Raw genomic sequence first — 23,133 nt, forward strand, 5'->3', positions numbered from 1 at the left:
ATGCGGCCAGGCGCGGTGGCTCAAGCCTGTAATCCCAGCACTTTGGGAGGCCGAGACGGGCGGATCACGAGGTCAGGAGATGGAGACCATCCTGGCTAATACGGTGAAACCCCGTCTCTACTAAAAAATACAAAAAAAACTAGCCGGGCGTGTTGGCCAGCGCCTGTAGTCCCAGCCACTCGGAAGGCTGAGGCAGGAGAACGGCGCAACCCCGGAAGGCGGAGCTTGCAGTGAGCTGAGATCCGGCCACAGCACTCCAGCCTGGGCGACAGAGCGAGACTCCGTCTCAAAAAAAAAAAAATAAATAAATAAATAAAAAATAAAAAATAAAAAAATAATGCAACAGAATTTTAACAGCAATAAAGTTTACATTTTATAAACAAAACTAAATTCAATTATCTTAATTTCTTTTAATCATCTCACAGTTTTCAGATCAGTAACATTTAAATTTGTGAATTTCTCAGATTCATAAGGTGTTTTGACTCTCTGAGAGTCAAAAATAGGAAGTGCAAATCATAGGTAAGGAGGTTTTGAAGTATAGCTCTATTGTTGCTGGTTTAATTTGTGAAGAGGTTTTAAATATTGATTTTTTTCTTCAACAAATGATTTAAACTATCTGCATGTTGGTACATGCCAAGCTATTGTGTGAAATTTTACCACCTGGGAATTATCCCCTCATTCTCTGGTGTGATTAACACTTCCAGCTGTAGAATAATTAAAATGTCAATCAGTTCTGAAACAGAGCAAAACAGTTTCTCATTTGATCCGTTAGCTGGAAGGCTAAATGAAGGAGTACATCAGGTGTCTAGCTCTTCTCACAACAAGAGTTCACATCCCACCTCTCTCTGTTTTCCTCCACCTCCCCTCTTCTGCCTTCACATACACAAACACACACTGTGGACTGGATTTGGGTTATGTTCAAATTTGATTCTTTGATATGACCTCAGTCTTACAAAATTTGTTATGTTGCTTATCTTTAAGAAAAACTTGGGGGAATAATGAGACCAGAAGGTTAGGGGGGTTTTGTATGTGTTTTTATATGGGTTTTCTGCATGGTGTATGTTCCTGGAACCATGTAAACATACACTCCATTAGTTTTGAAACTTCTTCCTTCTTGATCTGACAGCACTGACAATGACGTGCTTCATCATCACTCATAACCAGCACCTGAAGGAATGATAAAGCTTCTAGGCTTATAAAAAAACAAAGTGATGGGAAAAAATAGTCACAGCATGCTTGATATTCCTGAGTGTTCCAATCTGTAGACTTGCATGAACATAGTGGCTGGAAAATACACTATGGATGCACACATTGAAATCAACACATCTCTGAAAGCCCCAGCCCCACTTCTGCTTCTTAAATACTCTTTTATAGGTCTCGATGCCTAGAGTCAGCGGCAGCAGCAGTGTGGCTTTTACATTTTTCTGTTAGAGTTCTTTTTTAACTTAATTAAAGCTTTAATAGAAGTTTTATTTCCCTTAGAGAGTGACTCTGAAGTTTAAAGTGGTCTTAAAAATAAGTACCTTAAATACCTGTTCATCAAACATCCTTTTGAACTTTTTGTTTTACTCAGAAGGATAGTACTAATCAGACATATGAACTCTTTTGGATGAATCTGATACTCTAGGTAATGATCCCAGAGACTTCTACAGTGATTATTTTAGTGGTTTCTTTGAAGTCTTAAGAGGAGGTGGTAGCAATATGTAAGTGAAAGCGTGTCAAATTGGTAGAAGCTAAAAAAGGTTGGGTTTCTGAGTGATGTCCTCTCATTTGAAGAAACCTTGAGCAACTCTTTAGCCAGCACCTGCTGTGCTGCCAGGCTGAAGCTCAGATAACATGGTGATGTTCCTGATTCATATGATCAAGGTCATACCACCCACAAGTACATTTCTAGGCTTAACCTTTTAAATACCTTTGTCATTTCCTTCCTTCTAAAGCAATTGTGCACACAGTGCAATTTACTGAATGTTGAGACAGCACAAAATATTTGCTCTTTTCACTAATTTTTCTTTTCTCTCTCTTTTCAACACACTAAACCTTTTCCAAAGGTTCCAGAGGAGGAGTCAAAGCGGCTATAATCTTGATTCAGTTTTATGGGCAATAGAATTATTTTACCGATTCCTGGAATCATGGCTCCTATACATGTAAGTAAGATAATTCTTTTCTCCAATCAATATGTATTCACTGAGAGGCTGAGATTACATAAGCAAGGGCTAGTCCACTGACTCCTAAATATTCATACTTAGAAAGGAAATTTGGAATCCAGTAAGAGAGATGAGACTATGGTTCAATTAAAGAAAATGCCTTTGAAAAGGATGTTGAAATTCCTTCAAGTACAAGGTATGCTCTTTGAGTTGTTATAAACTTGTTATTGTTGGAATTTCACTCTGGGTAGCAGATATTTTAATGTCGATGAATCCCAAATCCAATTCTCTGGGCTATTTTTGAAGACTCTGGAACATTAGAGAGCAAAAAACACAAAGTTATCCAAAAAGTCAGCATTGTATCTGAATAGGTTCAAAACAAAATCAGTCCATATCTTGATGCCGTCTGCATTCTCTGAAAACACAATAACCACAAATGGTGCCAGAGGGAAAAGAGAAAGGACTTCTGTTGACTTCAAATAAAAGCGGTATCTGACAAAAGGGAAGCAAATGATACCTTGATATGCCATTAACAAATGCCTTGTATATCTACAGCTGCTCTCTATGAGCACTTTGGAAATTAAAGAATTGCCAGCTTTTCCACTTTGGAACAAAAAACATTTGTGCTAAACAGCCGGTAAGTAAATGCAGTAAACATATTTTTACAGTGAATAGAATTGTTTTATATTTTGGGGACTGACTGTGAATTTCTACTGCTTCTTGATTAGCAAACATTTGGCAGTTCCTGAGTCTTTAGACATTAAAATGCCAAAACAGATTTTTATTCTCAGACTGAGCTCCTATATTTTTTTCATTCCCCTAACAATTATCCTCAAAACATTTGAAAGCACTAAAATGAAACGTGTTCTGAAAACACATTCGGAAACGTTTTACCTGTGTGACTTTAATAAGCATGTAAATAAAAAAAAAATACTGGGTTGCTGTCTAACTTCCTTAGGGCAGAGATGAGAACACAGTACATACATAATGACTGTTGGAACTGTTGGTGGGCATTTCCTAGGGCCTTGCCTTGGGACCATGGAAGATTTTATTGCCGAACACCAAAGCTGGTAAAAACAGATGTTTGTGCAAAGTCTCTTGGGTGTATCTCTTAGTAGTAATGTTCCTGCTAATTTTAAAAATCAATAAACTTCTAATAGGTTTAAAAGTTCTCAGTAATGATTTTTATCTCTTTTTAAGAGTCATGTCCTTACACATTTTTGTGTTGTTACATTGAAATTATTGGAGGATTTTTCTTTTAAATGATCATTTTAAGTATCTTACACTTTAATCTTAAGATAGATTAGGAGATGGATTGTATTTGTTTTGCATTCATTCATTGATTATAATTTTTAGTTAACTAATTATATAGAAATGAATGTTTTAATCTGCCAACTTTATATAAAACTTGAAAATTCAGGGAAAAAATGTAGGCAGAATAGTATAATTTTTACACTGGCTCACATCTTGGTTGCAGTGTAGGATTTTACAGTCTTCTGTGATTGAGTGTGTATATGTTGTGTATATATTTGTGCATGTGTGTGTATGTGATTTGTATGTGTGCATAAGTGGAGGTTGTGGTTTTATCATTATAATTAAAGTTTTAAATTAAAATGTAAAGGCATGTATTAGTTTTCTATTGCTTCTGTAACAAATTACTACAAATTTAATGGCTCAAAACAATACACATTATCTTATAGTCCTGGAGGTGACCAGTCTGAAATGAGTTTCACTGGGCTAAAACAAAGTGTTGATGGGATTGCATTTCTTCTAGAGGTTTTAAAAGAGAATCCTTTTTCTTTCCTTTTTTATATTCTAGAGGTCACTTATTTGTATTCCTTGGTTTTTAAGGAATCTTCAGAACAAACAACTACATCACTCTGTGACTTCTGTTTTCATCAGCACGTCTCTTTCTCAGATTCTGACTCCTCCTGCATCCCTCTGACAAGGACCCCTGTAATTACATTGATCACATCTGGATAGAGGGCCATCATTCTGACTTCTACTGACATAAAATTCACTAAAATAAAATTCTTGCTACTCACCTCTCCCTTCAGTGAATCTTCCCATGATTTCTTATCTCCCCTGACTGCCAGTATTTTTATCCATATAGTTTGCCTGTTTGCTTAAGGTAATTATCTTTGAGTGTCCATGAAATTTATGCTGATGCAACTTGCCCAACCTTCCCCAACATGCCTACTTTATAAACTGTGGACTTTTCCTTGCCCCCTTCCCCTGTGTGAGGTGGAAGCATTACTTCTAGAACAAACGTCTTCCACCTGAATCTTTTTCTAATGGTGCTTCAATTCCCTGAAATGGAGGCACAACTTTCTCCTGGAGGTTCCATTTCTATAAGATGACATTCCACTCGAAGTAAATTCTTTTCTACTTCTCCAAGTCAAGGTGCTGTAAGCAGATGCCTCATCCTTATTCCTTGATGCCTCTTCCACACCATTATTCTACAACCACCGTCTAACAATCCCTCCTCCCCTGAAGTTGATGATATCTGGTGGTTGCTTTTCTTTCCCCATTTTTGACGTCATATGCTAGCTTCAAGTTCTCCTTATATTCTTCATTTAATTTGTTATTTTATTTTTATGATTTGCAGTGATTATTCCTTAGACACTTTATTGTCCATACTGCTATCATCTACCAAACTAGCTTCAACTTCACCAGCAATGGCCTCCTTTGTCATCTTCCCATATTGTCCCTTATGTATGGCAATATTTTTGAACCTTGAAATTACTGAGAAATGACGAGATGGAAAATGAACTCTAAGGTTATGCTTTGTGACTCTACCCTTCTTCCCTTCTAACTGTTCCCTTTCCCTTTATTCTTTCCTGACCTTGTTTTTCAATTTCACCTGATTCCCTGTCTCTAAACCTCTCTATTCCCTCCATCTTTTAACCTCTCCTGTAAGTCCTTATTTATATTCTGGAGCAGTGTTTCTGAAACTATCTGTGAGGTGAAGGACGAGTTTTTATTTCCCAACCCACTGTCAACTGATATTTTATTAAAATATAATAATCTTGAATGTTACTTGAGAATTGAAAATAATAGACAAGTACATACAAAATGCAAACAATTTTTACTTTAAGAGTCACTAGATGTAAAATTTCAGTTACTATGATCAAAGCAAATAGAGTAGAATAAAATAATTATAAAAATCACACATAACACATTGAAAATGTGCTTGTAAATGACTAATATAGCCATTTTACTCATATTTGTATGATATTCTTCAATCATAACCAACTGGAATTTCATTGATATTGCACTGAATTTATAGATTAAGTTGGTAAAAACTGATATATTGACAATACTGAGTTTTCCTATCTGTGAACATGGAATATCTCTCCACTTATTTAGCTCTTCCTTGATTTATTTTATCAGAGTTTGTAGTTTTTCTCACCTATTTTTTGTTTATATTATGTTAGATTTATACCTAAGTATTTCATTTTTAGCATGCTAATAAAATGGTGTTGTATTTTTATTTTTGAATTTCACTTATGCATTACTGATTTATAGGAAAGTAATTTACTTTTGTATACTAACCTTGTATTCTGCAACCTTGCTATAATCACTTACTAGTTCCAGTTTTTTGTTGTTTTGAATTTTATACATAGATCATGTCATCTATGAACAAAAAGTTTTATGTCTATATTCCTAATCTGTATACCTTTTTAAAGAAGTTTTCCTGAGAAAAGCACACGTAAGTCTAAAACCCACTGGCCTGCATGCTATATATCTGCATGCTTTCTTAAATTTTCTCCTATATTTAGTCATTTTTATTCAAACACAGCGTGACGTTTAATCTACTTTGACTCTCTAATTACTTTACTCTTTTCTTTACTGATTTCTATTCTCTGCCTCCTGCTCCCAAATTTGTTTCTGTTCTTTATTCTGTTCTTTAATGAGGTACTAATATGATGACTTTAATATGTACCCTCTGTGGGTAAATCAATATTTTTAATTAGGACCTCCACCTTTCATGATATCTTATTTTCAGTTCCTCTGGGCAACACTTCTTATGTTTTTATCATCTTAATGAAAGTATAAACATCTGTTCGCCCAAGCCTGTTTATGTTAATTATTTGTCTTATTTCACTGGTACCTGCATGTCCTCATTCAGCCAGGATAAGTATTTAGACCTGTGGGTTTTTTATTTTCTGTATAGGCAGAATTCTAAAATGATGCCTGTGATTCCTGCCCTGTGATGTGCACAATTTTTTGTAATCTTCTCCTTTTTCATGCAAGTGAAACTTGTAACTCACTTATAACCAGCAGAATATAGCAAAGGGAAAGGGAAAGCTTAGATGTAACTAAGGTCTTTAGTCAGTTGATTTTTAGTTAATAAAAAGATAGATTATCTTGGGTTGGCCTGACCTAATCATGTGAGCCATTTAAAAGAGGCTCTAAGCCTTTGCCAAAATAAGACACAGGAAATAGCAGATACTCTCTCCCTTTCTGGCTTTAGAGAAGTAAGCTGCCGTGAATTTTACAGCCAAACAGAAATGAATCCTATCAACAACCTGAGGAAGCTTGGAAGTGAATACTTCCCTAGTTGAACTTCCAGATGAGAATACATCCCAATCACCATTTTGATTACAGCTTTTTGAAACCTTGAGCAGAGTACCCAATAAAGCTGTGCCCAAACTTGTGACCTACAGAAACTTTGAGACAATAAATATGTGTTGTTTTAAGCCACTAAATTTGTGTTAATTTGTTATGCAGCAGTAGAAAACTAGAACACTCATTTCTTCCAATTTCCACATTTGCTCTTCAACCAATTTCTGTCTGCTCTATATATACAATATTTCTTACTCTCCTCTTTCACCTTCTCATCACTACCACTTTGGTTTATTTTATTTTCTGTTACTAAAATGGCCTTTTGAATGATCTTCTTTCCTCTCCAGCTTGCTCTAAGAACCACTAGAAACACTAATTATGCCATTCTAGCTGTAAGGAAAGGTGGTCACTGTGGTCATAAAGTAGAGTGGTTGATCTAGTGGTCTTGGCAGAAGAGCATGAAATTTCCAGGGAAGAACTATTAGAACAGGTGCTGGAATGAAGATGGTAGGACCCTGAAGATAAGTTAAGGAATTGAGAAATCACTGTGACTATGTTGCATAGGCTATTCAAGTAGACACCAAAAATAAAATATGTTGGTCATTTTAATATTACAAATATAACAAGCAGAGAACAAATGAAATTATTCATTTTACATTGTTTCTCATGCCTTCTTTCTCAAAAACATAGTAAAAGTTCCCCTTTGGCCTTTTGAGAAGAAAGTTTTAAAAATGTGCATTTACGTAATAACTCAATATAAGTTACAAAAGTCATATATTACAAAGTCCATGCAAAAAAAATTGTTATCACACAAAAAATTCTGTAATTATCAAGCCTTCTAACCAAAAGTGAGTCAGTTATGCTCTTTTATATAGAAGCTGCTTTCTTCTAGGAAAAAGCAAATGCCAGTATTAATCAAACCAGCATGGAAGTTAATTAGAACCCCAAGAACAAGCGGATGGGCTTAGCACCTTGGACACATGAATATCTTGTTTCTAAAAATGACCTCAAAAGATTGCATAACAATCAAGTGCGGCACAAGTCAGAAGTGACTAATTAACTTTTCATTTTTCCCTTAGTAATTTAGTCCTGCTCTTTAAAAATATTTCTAAACTGAGAAATCCCCATTAGTTGCTGCATATTGGTTGTTCAAATGAGGGTAATGACCCTTTACTTGATTGTATATACCCATCATTTAGTTTATCTTTTGTATGTGCTTTATAAACAACTCTCAAACATGAAGCAACATTAGTTAATAGCCTCATTAAATATGAATGTAGATACAGAATTTTACAGACTGGAAAACTTTCTAACACCACATGGGAAATATTAAATATTTTCTTATCTACCTTGCAATTAAGGGAGAAATTGTGCTAACCTCTCCCCTAGACATTATTGCTTCATCATCTCAAACCTCTGGAGGCTCATAGTGGAAATGGTTGGGAAGAGGGCAATACATCAAAACACACTTTCTTATCAATAATTACTTTGATGTTTTCGGTTCTGCTTTCACCTTTTTTAGGTGAGAGATCTGCCCACTCAGTGGTTACCCAGGCTCAACCCTCATAAAAGAGAGGTTGGGGTCACCTCAGATGTTGCTTTGGCACTTTTTTTAATGTTTTGTGTTTCTTTGTTTCCTAGAGGCAGTCTACTGAGGTCCTACAATTCTCTTCACTGACCTGAACAAACTGCTTTTCCCTTAAATTTCTGTATAGAACCCGGACAACTGGTCTATACTTTCTGATATTGATTTCCCCCATGCTTCTAAGTTTCTTATGACCTCTGGATTGTCCCTTTGGCTTTGCGTAACACCCCTACTTCCAAACTCTAGAGTAAAATTCCTGTGAAGACTGATACCTCAGAATTGACTGCTTCACAGATAGACATCTCATTTTTTTTTATTATTATACTTTAAGTTCTAGGGTACATGTGCATAACGTGCAGGTGTATTACATATGTATACTTGTGCCATGTTGGTGTGCTGCACCCATCAACTCATCAGCACCCATCAATTCGTCATTTACATCAGGTATAACACCCAATGCAATCCCTCCCCCCTCCCCCCTCCCCATGATAGGCCCTGATGTGTGATGTTCCCCTTCCCGAGTCCAAGTGATCTCATTGTTCAGTTCCCACCTATGAGTGAGAACATGCGGTGTTAGGTTTTCTGTTCTTGTGATAGTTTGCTAAGAATGATGGTTTCCAGCTGCATCCATGTCCCTACAAAGGACGCAAACTCATCCTTTTTTATGGCTGCATAATATTCCATGGTATATATGTGCCACATTTTCTTAATCCAGTCTGTCACAGATGGACATTTGGGTTGATTCCAAGTCTTTGCTATTGTGAATAGTGCCGCAATAAACATGCGTGTACATGTGTCTTTATAGCAGCATGATTTATAATCCTTTGGATATATACCCAGTAGTGGGATGGCTGGGTCATAGGGTACATCTAGTTCTAGATCCTTGAGGAATCGCCATACTGTTTTCCATAATGGTTGAACTAGTTTACAATCCCACCAACAGTGTAAAAGTGTTCCTATTTCTCCACATCCTCTCCAGCACCTGTTGTTTCCTGACTTTTGAATGATTGCCATTCTAACTGGTGTGAGATGGTATCTCATTGTGGTTTTGATTTGCATCTCTCTGATGGCCAGTGATGATGAGCATTTTTTCATGTGTCTGTTGGCTGTATGAATGTCTTCTTTTGAGAAATGTCTGTTCATATCCTTTGCCCACTTTTTGATGGGGTTGTTTGTTTTTTTCTTGTAAATTTGTTTGAGTTCTTTGTAGATTCTGGATATTAGCCCTTTGTCAGATGCGTAGATTGCAAAAATTTTCTCCCATTCTGTAGGTTGCCTGTTGACTCTGATGGTAGTTTTTTTGCTGTGCTAAAGGAGGAACTACGTACCCAGTGCAAAAAAACTAAAAATCTTGAAAAAAGAATGGAACAATGGATAACTAGAATAATCAATGCATAGACGATCATAAACGAACTGATAGAGATGAAAACCATGACACGAGAAATACGTGACAAATGTACAAGCTTCAGTAACCAACTCGATCAACTGGAAGAAAGAGTATCAATGATTGATGATCAAATGAATAAAATGAAGCGAGAAGACAAGTCTAGAAAAAAAAGAGGAAAAAGAAATGAACAAAGCCTCCAAGAAATATGGGATTATGTGAAAAGATGAAATCTACGTCTGACTGGTGTGCCTGAAAGTGAGGGGGAAAATGGAACCAAGTTGGAAAACACTCTTCAGGGTATCATACAGGAGAAATTCCCCAACCTAGTAAGGCAGGCCAACATTCAAATTCAGGAAATACAGAGAACGCCACAAAGATACTCCTCGAGAAGAGCAACTCCAAGACACATAATTGTCAGATTCAACAAAGTTGAAATGAAGGAAAAAATCTTAAGGGCAGCCAGAGAGAAAGGATGGGTTACCCACAAAGGGAAGCCCATCAGACTAACAGCAGATCTCTTGGCAGAAACTCTACAAGCCAGAAGAGAGTGGGGCCAGTATTCAACATTCTCAAAGAAAAGAATTTTAAACCCAGAATTTCATATTCAGCCAAACTAAGTTTCATAAGTGAAGGAGAAATAAAATCCTTTACAGAAAAGCAAATGCTTAGAGATTTTGTCACCACCAGGCCTACCCTACAAGAGACCTTGAAGGAAGCACTAAGTATGGAAAGGAACAACCGGTACCAGCCACTGCAAAAACATGCCAAAATGTAAAGACCATCGAGGCTAGGAAGAAACTGCATCAACTAACGAGCAAAATAATCGGTTAGTATCACAATGACAGAATCAAGTTCACACATAACAATATTAACCTTAAATGTTAATGGACTAAATGCTCCAATTAAAAGACACAGACTGGCAAACTGGATAAAGAGTCAAGACCCATCAGTTTGCTGTATTCAGGAGACACATCTCATGTACAGAGACACACATAGGCTCAAAATAAAGGGATGGAGGAAGATATACCAAGCAAATGGAAAACAAAAAAACAGCAGGGGTTGCAATACTAGTCTCTGATAAAACAGACTTTAAACCATCAAAGACCAAGAGAGACAAAGAAGGCCATTACATAATGGTAAAGGCATCAATTCACCGGGAAGAGCTAACTCTCCTAAACATATGTGCACCCAATACAGGAGCACCCAGATTCATAAAGCAAGTCCTTAGAGACTTACAAAGAGACTTAGACTCCCATACAATAATAATGGGAGACTTTAACACCCCACTGTCAACATTAGACAGATCAACGAGACAGACAGTTAACAAGGATATCCAGGAATTGAACTCATCTCTGCACCAAGCAGACCTTACAGACATCTACAGAACTCTCCACCCCAAATCAACAGAATATACATTCTTCTCAGCACCACATCACACTTGTTCCAAAATTGACCACATAGTTGGAAGTAAAGCACTCGTCAGCCAATGTACAAGAACAGAAATTATAAAAAGCTGTCTCTCAGACCACAGTGCAATCAAACTAGAACTCAGGACTAAGAAACTCAGTCAAAACCACTCAACTACATGGAAACTGAACAACCTGCTCCTGAATGACTACTGGGTACATAAGGAAACGAAAGCAGAAATAAAGATGTTCTTTGAAACCAATGAGAACAAAGATACAACATACCAGAATCTCTGGGACACATTTAAAGCAGTGTGTAGAGGGAAATTTATAGCACTAAATGCCCACAAGAGAAAGCTGGAAAGATTTAAAAATGACACCATAATATAACAAATAAAAGAACTAGAGAAGCAAGAGCAAACACATTCCAAAGCTAGCAGAAGGCAAGAAATAACTAAGATCAGAGCAGAACTGAAGGAGATAGAGACACAAAAACCTCTCCAAAAAATCAATGAATCCAAGAGCTGGTTTTTTGAAAAGATCAACAAAATTCATAGACCACTAGCAAGACTAATAAAGAAGAAAAGAGAAGAATCAAATAGATGCAATAAAAAATGATAAAGGGGATATCACGACTGACCCCACAGAAATAAAACTACCATCAGAGAATACTATAAATACCTCTATGCAAATAAACTAGAAAACCTAGAAGAAATGGATAAATTCCTGGACACATACACTCTCCCAAGACTGAACCAGGAAGAAGTTGAATCCCTGAATAGACCAACAGCAGGCTCTGAAATTTAGACAATAATTAATAGCCTACCAACCAAAAAAAGTCCAGGACCAGATGGATTCACAGCAGAATTCTACCAGAGGTACAAGGAGGAGCTGGTACCATTCCTCCTGAAACTATTGCAATCAATCGAAAAAGAGAGAATCCTCCCTAACTCATTTTATGAGTCCAATATCATCCTGATACCAAAGCCTGGCAGAGACACACACAAAAAAAGAGAATTTTAGATCAATATCTGTGATGAACATCGATGCAAAATCCTCAATAAAATACTGGCAAACAGAATTCAACAGCACATCAAAAAGCTTATCCACCATGATCAAGTGGGCTTCATCCCTGGGATGCAAGGCTGGTTCAACATATGCAAATCAATAAACACAATCCAGCATATAAACAAAACCAAAGACAAAAACCACATCATTATCTCAATAGATGCAGAAAAGGCCTTTGACAAAATTCAACACCCTTTCATACTAAAAACTCTCAATAAATTCAGTATTGATGGAACGTATCTCAAAATAATAAGAGATATTTATGACAAACCCACAGCCAATATCATACTGAATTGGCAAAAACTGGAAAAATTCCCTTTGAAAACTGGCACAAGACAGGGATGCCCTCTCTCACCACTCCTATTCAACATAGTGTTGGAAGTTCTGGCTAGGGCAATCAGGCAAGAGAAAGAAATCAAGGGTATCCAGTTAGGAAAAGAAGAAGTCAAATTGTCCCTGTTTGCAGATGACACGATTGTATCTTTAGAAAACTCCATCGTCTCAGCCCAAAATCTCCTTAAGCTGCTAAGAAACTTCAGCAAAGTCTCAGGATACAAAATTAATGTGCAAAAATCACAAGCATTCTTATACACCAGTAACAGACAAACAGAGAGCCAAATCAGGAATGAACTTCCATTCACAATTGCTTCAAAGAGAATAAAATACCTAGGAATCCAACTTACAAGGGATGTAAAAGACCTCTTCAAGGAGAACTACAAACCACTGCTCAGTGAAATAAAAGAGGACACTAACAAAAGGAAGAACATACCATGCTCATGGATAGGAAGAATCAATATCGTGAAAATGGCCATACTGCCCAAGGTTATTTATAGATTCAGTGCCATCCCCATCAAGCTACCAATGACTTTCTTCACAGAATTGGAAAAAACGGCTTTAAAGTTCATATGGAACCAAAAAAGAGCCCGCATTGCCAAGACAATCCTAAGTCAAAAGAACAAAGCTGGAGGCGTCACGCTACCTGACTTCAAACTATACTACAAGGCTACAGTAACCAAAACAGCATGGTACTGGTACCAAAACAGAGATATAGACCAATGGAACAGAACAGAGTCCTCAGAAATAATACCACACATCTACAGCCATCTGATCTTTGACAAACCTGAGAGAAACAAGAAATGGGGAAAGGATTCCCTATTTAATAAATGGTGCTGGGAAAATTGGCTAGCCATAAGTAGAAAGCTGAAACTGGATCCTTTCCTTACCCCTTATACGAAAATTAATTCAAGATGGATTAGAGACTTAAATGTTAGACCTAATACCATAAAAACCCTAGAAGAAAACCTAGGTAGTACCATTCAGGACATAGGCATGGGCAAGGACTTCATGTCTAAGACATCTCATTTTTTAATTGAGATTTCAACTATTTAACACTTACCATGTTAACTCATTACACTCTCCTCCATTTGCTCATAAACAACAAAACAATAACAAAAATGAGTGCTCACTGAGTGCTATAGAATGCAAACTTTTAGAGATACAGAAATAATGAATAGGACTTCTGACCTTGAGTGGTTGGTAAATAAAACAGAAATGTAAAAAATGAAATAAACAATTAGGGTTACTGCCACTAGAGAAATAGATCACAGGCTACAGATTACTACTGGCCCTATGAAGCAGGAAGACAACACAGGTATAGCAAGGGACCTATTACAAATAGGTAGAACATTGTTGGAGGTAATGGTGAAAGTCAGTGCCCTGGGCTGCTCTGGTGAATTGGCACTCCCCTTCACTGTTTTGCTGACTAGACATCAAGTACCCTCCACGACGGACTAGAGAGGCCTTGTGGAGCTGCATCCCCCTTTTCTACTTGCATGAATTGTTTGCATTGCTTATTTGTGAGTTTTAGCAAAATAAACTGAATACGGACAATGCCTTTGTCAAAATAATCTTGCTTGGCAATGTTTGAATTTCTATCAGACTTTGCCCCCGATTACTTTATTCCTTCTCCCAGTTCAATCCCAGACAAGACACAGAAGTCAAATGACAAAAAGTGTGGGTCTGAAGAACTAAAGCAAGACTGTTAGAAAACACTGGGCAGAGAGAGGTGTTTTTGTGCTTGTATGGAGAGAAATAGCTGGCAGAACTGAAAATGTTTGCATGCAAAGCATGGAAACTACTTAGGGGAAGAGTTTTCAATTGCTCTTCTTTCTCATAGTGTGACACTGGCTTGCATAGATGCTTACTTCCTCTTCATTTTTGATAGAAAAGCAGCTGTGACTGTGTAGGGCCCCTGGGGTCAGTAGGGTGACACCAGAGAGGCTTAAGACTACACATACTGGAAGGCCAGCTTCTGAACAAGCCCTCATCCCCTCCCCTCCTGCCACCACCTTCACCCAGCTGTAAATAATCAAACAATGAAAGCAGGCTCTGGAAGATAACTGTGTCATAGCAGAGGGTTTCCTGAAAGCCAATGCTGTCTGTTGGGTCAGGGGCAGACTATGGCTCCTCAGCCTCTGCCCCGTGGTGTATCTCTCCCACCTTTAATTAGGCCAGGAGCAGCACATGCTGTACCTTATGCACATTACCAGTGAGCTACTGGGTATGCTCAGGGAAGATGTGTTGATAAAAGGAGTCAGACTTTTGTGGGACAGAGTCATGAAATAGGAGAGTCGATAGAATGGGCAAGTCAGACTAGATGAACCAGACTTAATTAAAGTATCAAATCAAGAATTAATAAAAACACTATCCTCTAATACTACAGAATAATAACAAAATGAGGGCAATGCAAGCCATTTTAAAGAAACACAAAGTAGAAAGCTTGGATGTAGAAAGAAAATAATTAAAACATTAAAAATGAATAATTATACCTGAAAATGAATAAATGAGAGTATCATGTCAAGCAACTCTCATGAAAAGAATTAGCAGGAATTAAGAGAGAGAAATTTGAATAGTTAAGGTATGCAAAATTTAGTACTAGAAACAACAAAATCTAAATATTAGAATACAAAAGAGGAGAAAATACTGGATGGAGAGGAAATTGCTGAATACATAATCATGCACAATTTTTCAGAACTAGAGCAAAATAAATAAATCACATTGAAGAAATTCCTAGTATGACAAATAGGATAAATAAGGAAACAGTTATGTCTAGACATATTATAGTTAAAATAAAACATTTGCATCTAGACATATTATAATTAACATCAACTATATCAAGAATATTTCAAAAGCTTGTGGATAGAGCAGATCTTCCTAAAAGAAAAAGACTTAAATTGACTTTAGATTTCCCTTAATGACCCAAGAAACAAGAAGTGAGGTCACAATTGCAAAGGAAAAGAATTTAAACATGGGATTTTATTCCTTTTTTTATTATTAAAGATTTGACAAACAAAAAGATAAAGAATAATAAACATATATCTATTATAAATTATGAAATAATAAATCATTACTTTTTTGTGGAAGTATTTTGCTTGCCCACAGCAATCAAATTCTTTCCGAGTATGTTGGGTTTGATGGTCATCCTTCTATGCATGTCTTTATATGTTTAGTTCTTGTGGATATATTTCTAGACAATATGTCATTTTTTTCCATATTTTTTTTAAAATAAATAAGCCAGGCATTTTATTATCATTATTAAGCTATCATTTCTTTGGTGACAGGGTTGTTTCTTTATTTGTATAAAATAACAGTCGTCAAAGAGTTACATGGAAAAATTAGGGTACTATTGCTTATCTTCTGATGCAGGCAGCTAAACAAAACTTATTTCCACTCTAGTTATTTCCAATGAACACTTTCTTAATATGCTGACAGAAACTCAGTAATAGATAAGTACAGTAGTTGCAATATCATTTATGGCCTTTACAATATAATTTTAGTCTTAAAATATATGTTGTTAGAACTATTTTTCACCACAGATAGTACTAGGAACTCTTAAGTATTTTGCTAGACTCTAGTTTGAATATCACCCACTGATTGTGCAAAAGGTATAAATTGTGTTTAGTCACAATCATGGCTAAGTTAATGAAACTTTTCTTCCAATATCATAGTTATAAAAGCAGACACATAGACCAATGGAACAGAATAGAGAACCCAGAAACAAGCCCATACACCTACAGTGAACTCATTTTCAACAAAGATGCGAAGAATATATAGTCTCTGCAATAAATGGTGGTAGGAAAAAGACAGTCTGTTCAATAAATGGTGTTGGCAAAACTGAAAATCCATGTGCAGAAGAATAAAACTAGATGCTTATCACTCACCATATACAAAAATCAAATCAAAATGAATTAGAGAATGATGGTTTCCGTCTTCATCTATGTCCCTGCAAAGGATATGGACTCATCCATTCTCAGCAAATTAATACAGGAACAGAAAACCAAACACCTCACATTCTCACTCGTAAGTGGGAGTTGAACAATGAGAACACATGGACACAGGGAAGGGAACATCACACACCAGGGCCTGTCTAGCGGTGGAGGGCTAGGGGAGGGATAGCAGTGGGAGAAATACCTAATGTGGATGACGGGTTGATGAGTGCAGCAAACCACCACGGCACGTATTTACCTATGTAACAAACCTGCACATTCTGCACATGTATCCAAGAACTTAACGTATAATGAAAAAAACAAAAAAACAAAAAACCTAAAAAATGAATTAGAAACTTAAATCTAAGATCCCCAATTATGAAACTACTACAAGAAAACACTGAGGAAAATCTTCAGGACATTGGTCTGGGGAAAAGATTCTTGAGCAATATCCCACAAGCACAGGCAACCAAAGCAAAACTGGATAAATGGGACCATATTAAGTTAAAAAGCTTCTCCACAGCAAAAGATACAATCAACATGAAGAGAAAACCTACAAAGTGGGAGAAAATATTTGCGAATAACCCATCTGACAAAGAATTAATAACCAGCATATATAAGGAACTCAAACAACTCCATAGGAAACAATCTATTAATCTCGTTTAAAAATGGGCAAAAGATCTGAACAGACATTTCTCAAAAGAAGGCATACACATTTCAAACAGTCATATGAAAAGGTGCTCAACATCACTGATCATCAAAACTACAATGAGATATTATCCCACCCCAGTTAAAATGTCTTATATCCAAAGACAGGCAATAACAAATGCTGGTGAGTATGTGGAGAAAAGGGAACCTTTGTGCACTATTGATGGGAATTTAAATTAGTGTACCCTCTATGGAGAACAGTTTGGTGGTTCCTCAGAAAGCTAAAAATTGAGCTGCCATATGATACATCAATCCCACTACTGGGTATATATCCAAAAGAAAGGAAATCAGTGTATCTAAGAGATATCTGCACTGCTGTTTGTTGCAGCACTGTTTACAATAGCTAGGATTTGGAAGCAACCTAAGTGTCCATCAGCAGAGGAATGGATAAAGAAAATGTGGTATATACAATGGAGTACTATTCAGCCATAAAAAATGAATGAGATCCAGTCATTTGCAACAACATGGATGGAACTGGAGATCATTATGTTAAGTGAAATAAACCAGGAACAGAAAGATGAACATTGCATGGTAACACTTATATGTGAAATCTAAAAATTAAAACAATTGAACTAACTGACATAGAGAGGAGAAGGGTGGCTACCAGAGGCTGGAAAGGTTATTGAGGGTTGTGGGGGAGGTACAGATGGCTAATAGTTACCAAAAATAAATAGAAAGAATGAGGAAGATCTACTATTTGATAGCACAACAGGGTGACTATTGTCAGTAATAACTTAATTGCACATTTTAAAATAACTTAAAGAACGTAATTGCATTGTTTACAACTCAGTGGATAAATGCTTGAGGAGATGGATACCCCATTTTCCATGATGTGCTTATTTCACATTGAAAGCTTGTAGCAAAATATCTCAGGTGCCCATAAATATATACACCTACCATGTACCCACAAAAAATTTGTAAATGATAATTTGAAATAAAAAATAAGATCTTATAAATATCAGTATTTACTTTTACAAAGGAAAAAGCCCATAAAACAAAATAAGATACCATGCACAATGGAATAAAATAATAAAATATTTTTATTGTGCTAATATATACATAGCATAACATTTACTATATTGACCAATTTTAAGTGTACAGTTCAATATTGTTAAGTACACTTACATTTTTGTGCAACCATCACTGCCATCCATCTCCACAACTTTTCATTTTCCCAAAATGAAACACTATATGCACTCAACCCTGATTCTCAGTTCCTTCCTCTCCCTAGCCCTTGGCCACCACCATTCTACTTTCTGTCTCTGTTAATTTGACTACGCTAGGTACCTTGTATAAGTAGAGTTGAACAATCTTTGTTTCTTTCTTTTTCATGACTGGCTTATCTCACTTAACGTAATGTCTTCAAGGTTCATCCATGTTGCAGCATGTGTCACAATTTCCTTTTTTTGATCTGGAAAATATTATATTGTATGTTTATATCACATTTTATTTATCCTTTTCTTCATCAATGGACACTTGGATTGCTTTCACCTTTTGGCTATTGTGAATAATGCTGTTACGAACTGCATGTACAAATATCTCTTCAAGCCCCTGTTTTCAGTCCTTTTAGACATATACCCAGAAGTGAAATTGGTAAATCATATGTTTAATATTTTGAGCAAATGTCATACTGTTCTCCACAGTGGCGGCACTATTGTACATTTTCACTAGCAATACACAAGGGTTCTAACTTCTCCACATACTCACCAACGCTTGTTATTTTCTATTTTTTAAGTAATTCCCATTCTAATGTTTGTAAAGTAGTGTCTTATAATTTTGATTTTTATTTCCCTAATGATTAGAGATGCTAAGCATCTTTTCATGTACTTATTGGCCATTTGTTTATCTGCTTTAGAGAAATGTCTACCCATGATCTTTGCTCATTTTTTAAATTTTGTTTTGTTTTGGTTTTTTGTTGTTGAGTTAGAGTTCTTTATATAGTCAAGATATTAATTTCTTATCAGATATATGATTTGCTAATATTTACTTTTATTCCGTGGGTTGTCTTTTTATTCTGTTAATAGTATCCTTTGATCCATAAAAGCTTTTAATTTTAGTAAAGTCCAATTTATCTACTTGATGCAAATAGACAGCTTCAAGAAGGAGGGTATGCCTCATCTTTGCAAGAGAAGTAACTATGAAAAGGTTTGAGTCTAGGTTTCATCGGAATGAATTGGAATCGTGGGGCATGGGGCAATGATAATTACAAGTTCAGACCGTAGCTAAGATGTTTAAAAGAAGGAAGGCAAAAGAGAGAGTAGCAGGAAAAAGATATGAGATCACAGAAGCAAATTTCTCCCTTCCTCTTCATCGCCTTCCCTGTCTTCTCTCAATCCAGGTGCAATCATGAGTACTGTAAAATAAAGCTCCAGGCAACATTTCCATCTTTATGAAAGAAAACTTTTTTCTTTTTATTATGAATAAGACCTCAGTATATTAATAGGGTTTGAAAAGAGATCAGGGAAAAGGGGAGGGTCAGAAGACAGAAGAAAGAGGGGAAAATTGTTTAGTGAGGTCCTAACCCAAAAGTGAGGGGTTGGAAGGACAATAAAGGCAACTGATTATTAGACCTGGCCAACGGGTAGGATTATCTTCTATTTCAAATGTAATAAACATAATGAATAGCTGGAGAAGGGAATAGACTATTTATGTGTGATAAAGGGAATTTAAAGAGATTCATATGGTAGAATTGCTCTTATATCTCTGTGAATTGGGAAACAAAATCATCTGCCAAAGGTAAGGTGTTAGGTTAGGAGTTGGAAACAGAAATAAAAGTCTTGAATTACAAAAAAATGGCATTTCCCCTTGTTTTGGAACAGAACCAGCTTTAGGATGTTTTGGTAAATTGCTGTGTCTCAACTACCTGAACTGCCTTCCCTGTTGTAAATCTCTCTTTACAAGTAGAAACCGTGGCAAGCAACCTGTCACGGAATTCCAACTGAGTGCTAAATGCATTTTATTCTTTAAAACCTCCTCAATGATCACTAAACAGATGGCCTTCCACAGTTAGCTTCACCAGAACATCTTGTCAGGCCAAGCCTGTTTAGCTTCGAAGATGGCATAAGTCATAGCAGTTTTCACATTGGCCTGTTTCTCACTTGTAGGTATGTTCACCTACTAATTATTTATATGAGCCTAATAGCTTTTTAAGAAGCCAATTTAATGAAAACAAAATGTTACTGCCAATTTTCTTCTAATTTATTCTTTTGCTAAAAATATTACTTCTAAAATATAATTCTGATTACTTTCTTACTTAAAATGTGTCCTAGGCTCCATATCCTAAATTGGAATGAAGCCACTGCTTTTCATGATCCTCAGGTCATTCTGAGAGACTCTCAATGTCTCTGCATGACCTGGACCTCTGTCCACATCACAGTTCCATCTTGTGGTGAAGAGTCTTACTCTCACACTCGTGCTTCCTAGTTTTGTCTCAGAGCCTTCACGCAGACTACTCTCTCCTTGCACGTTATCAGTGCTAATTTGTACTCATGTTTCATGTCTCAGCTTTGATATCACTCTTTCCAAGGGCTTAAAACTCCTATTATGTGCTCCCACAGTACCTTGGTTTTTTGCTTTACAATTGCCTCCATTTTTTCCATCTCCTTCTGCATTTTTAGCCACAGAAGTCAATGGACCATATCTGAAGTGTCACTGTCCCCTCTGTATACCTTATTATACATAGTATCTGGCGTATAGCATGAATTAAACTATGGTTTTACTATTTTCTGAATTTGAAAAGAGATTTTGTAGAAACAAATTGGAGTTTGGATAAATTATCCAATTTTGTTGCCCCTTTTACTAGCTATGTCGACTTGTAATATTATTTAAATTTCTTTGACCCTTGCTTTTCTTAGCTGTAAAATGAAGTTGTCTACCTACCTTCCTCATTGTTGTAAGAAGTAAATAATATATACGTCTAGTACAATTGATAGCACAAAACAGGGCAAAATAAATGATCAATTCTATCTTATTATTTTTCCAATTAAAACATGAATGCCAATATTGTTATCATGGTTTTTCTCCTTTAATTCTCCTTTACTTATTCTATCAAGATGGCAGCACCAGTGCATTTGAAAAGAGCTACTTACACAATTAGTTGAGATAGAAATAACAACTAAAAATAGCTAACATTTATTAAGCAGTTACTCTGTGCTTGGCATTGTGCTAAGCAGTTTATACATACTATATTGCTAGTACTTATTTGTATCATTTTCTTCATAATCTTTGGGATTATGAAGGATATAGTCACTGCTTATCCTGCAGTCAATGATGACCATGGAAGATGAGACAGAATCTTTTTAGTTATGTTGACATTTATGAAGGATGTAGTCACTGCTTATCCTGCAGTCAGTGATGACAATGGAAGATGAGACAGAATCTTCTTAGTTATGTTGACATTCAGGTGAACATTCGTTAGTGCATGCCTATTTTTTTTTTTTTTTTTGATTCTGTATCCTTTTTGGAGTCTCAGTGCACAGTAAGAAGAGAAGAAATCTATGTGGAGAAATGGACTGTCATCTGCTCCCTTCTCACACTTTTTACTCACAAAATATGCCTATCTAAAGCTGTTACCAATATGTTCTTTTCTTCTCAAAGATATCACCGATTTCTGGGCCATTATTTTATTGGAAGTCCCATAAACACCCTGGACATTTTAATGTCAGTAAGATTTCTCATTTTTGTTGTGTATGGGGTGTGTGTGTGTGTATACATATATATGTGTGTGTGTATATTATACATACATATATATAAAATTTTCTGCTTGCTGTTTTTCTGATTTTTTCTTTTGTTTCTACTGTAGGTTTCAGTTTTTTAAAGGCAGAAACTATGTTTTATTTACATTAGTATCCTCAGAACCTAGTATTGTATCAGACACACAGTAGACTTCCCCAAATTATTGTTGAAAGAATACATTTTGAATAAATCATTCCCCCTTACTTGTATAATGTGTCAACACCCACATGAGTACTTTCTAGGTAATTGATATGACTATCACAATTTTGCTAAGATTTGTACTTAAAGAGTACTTGTATCTTATAGAGATTTATACAGATTAAGTAAAAGACACTGTGTGAGCAGTGATGACCCCTGTGGAAAATTGCTGCTCTGAGAACAGCTGGGAAAACAAGGGATTTTCAAAATGGATAAGTTGTGCTTCTATGTTACAGATCAGGTGGATGAACTAAAGTGAAACTAAGTGTGCTAAACATGATCTTGGCTTTTTATTCCAGACTTTGAACTAACCTTATTCTCCAACGTCAGTCAAAATAATTTTCTCAATTAAGATCTCTCAACTAAACACGCAAAAAATGACCTTCACGGGATAGTCCTTAGGAAAAGCTAATAAATGATTGCAAAATGAGACAAGGAAAAGCACTTGGTAAGTCTTGAATAATAAATCAGGACCTTTCTGTGTTAAGTCAAACTAAGAGGCATTTAATTTGGAATCTTCCAGTGTTTGGCTATCTGCTCAAGGAAAAAGGTTTGCAATAAATGTATATATGAAAGAAAAGCTGACAGTTGAAAAACTAAAATGAAAAGTAATGACATAATGTTAGGAGATGCCTTCAAGGAGACAAGTTATCAGAAAGTTGCGATCTCAATTTAAAACATTTTTTTCTCTCTAATTGTTGTTCTGTGTGCTGCTGCAGTATGATGAAATGGCCATAAACTTAGTGTGATAGGCTTGCAGAATAATTTAATTATAATTTAACATTTACTTTTATGCTATGCAATTACTTACATTGCTTTTTGCTGAAGACAATCCATTTAAGCAGCTGCACACAATGAAAAAAATAGCTGACAGGGTCAATTCTAAAGTTATACTAAGGTTTAGTTACATTCATTTTCTACCCAGTGGACTTAACAAATTAGGCAACATGAGACTGGTTGAAAGAAAATAGACAAGTATTATTCAGGAGCCCTTGATTCTACTCTAAACCAGCTCTTTGAATTTTGTAGGTTCTGTAATCTTTAATGGGGTAAGTGGCTTTTTTAAAAA

The 23,133-nt window shown here is 36.0% G+C and overlaps 2 long non-coding RNA genes across 3 annotated transcripts in view; both read left to right on the forward strand.

Moving 5' to 3' along the window:
• Window positions 1-23,133, forward strand: part of LOC117084061 — a 198,149-nt gene that overhangs the window by 54,034 nt on the left and 120,982 nt on the right. The window lies entirely within an intron of this gene.
• On the forward strand, window positions 2,044-22,506 carry LOC117084059. 2 transcript variants are annotated; one of them, XR_004437302.1, is made up of 3 exons: window positions 2,044-2,144; window positions 2,700-2,781; window positions 22,364-22,506. It is a non-coding gene; the product is annotated as an uncharacterized LOC117084059 (long non-coding RNA). The 2 variants fall into 2 exon arrangements; XR_004437301.1 differs by lacking the exon at window positions 22,364-22,506 and adding an exon at window positions 6,622-6,829.

Source organism: Trachypithecus francoisi, unplaced genomic scaffold, assembly GCF_009764315.1.
Source record: "Trachypithecus francoisi isolate TF-2019V2 unplaced genomic scaffold, Tfra_2.0 Lachesis_group0, whole genome shotgun sequence".
Lineage (NCBI taxonomy): Eukaryota > Metazoa > Chordata > Mammalia > Primates > Cercopithecidae > Trachypithecus > Trachypithecus francoisi.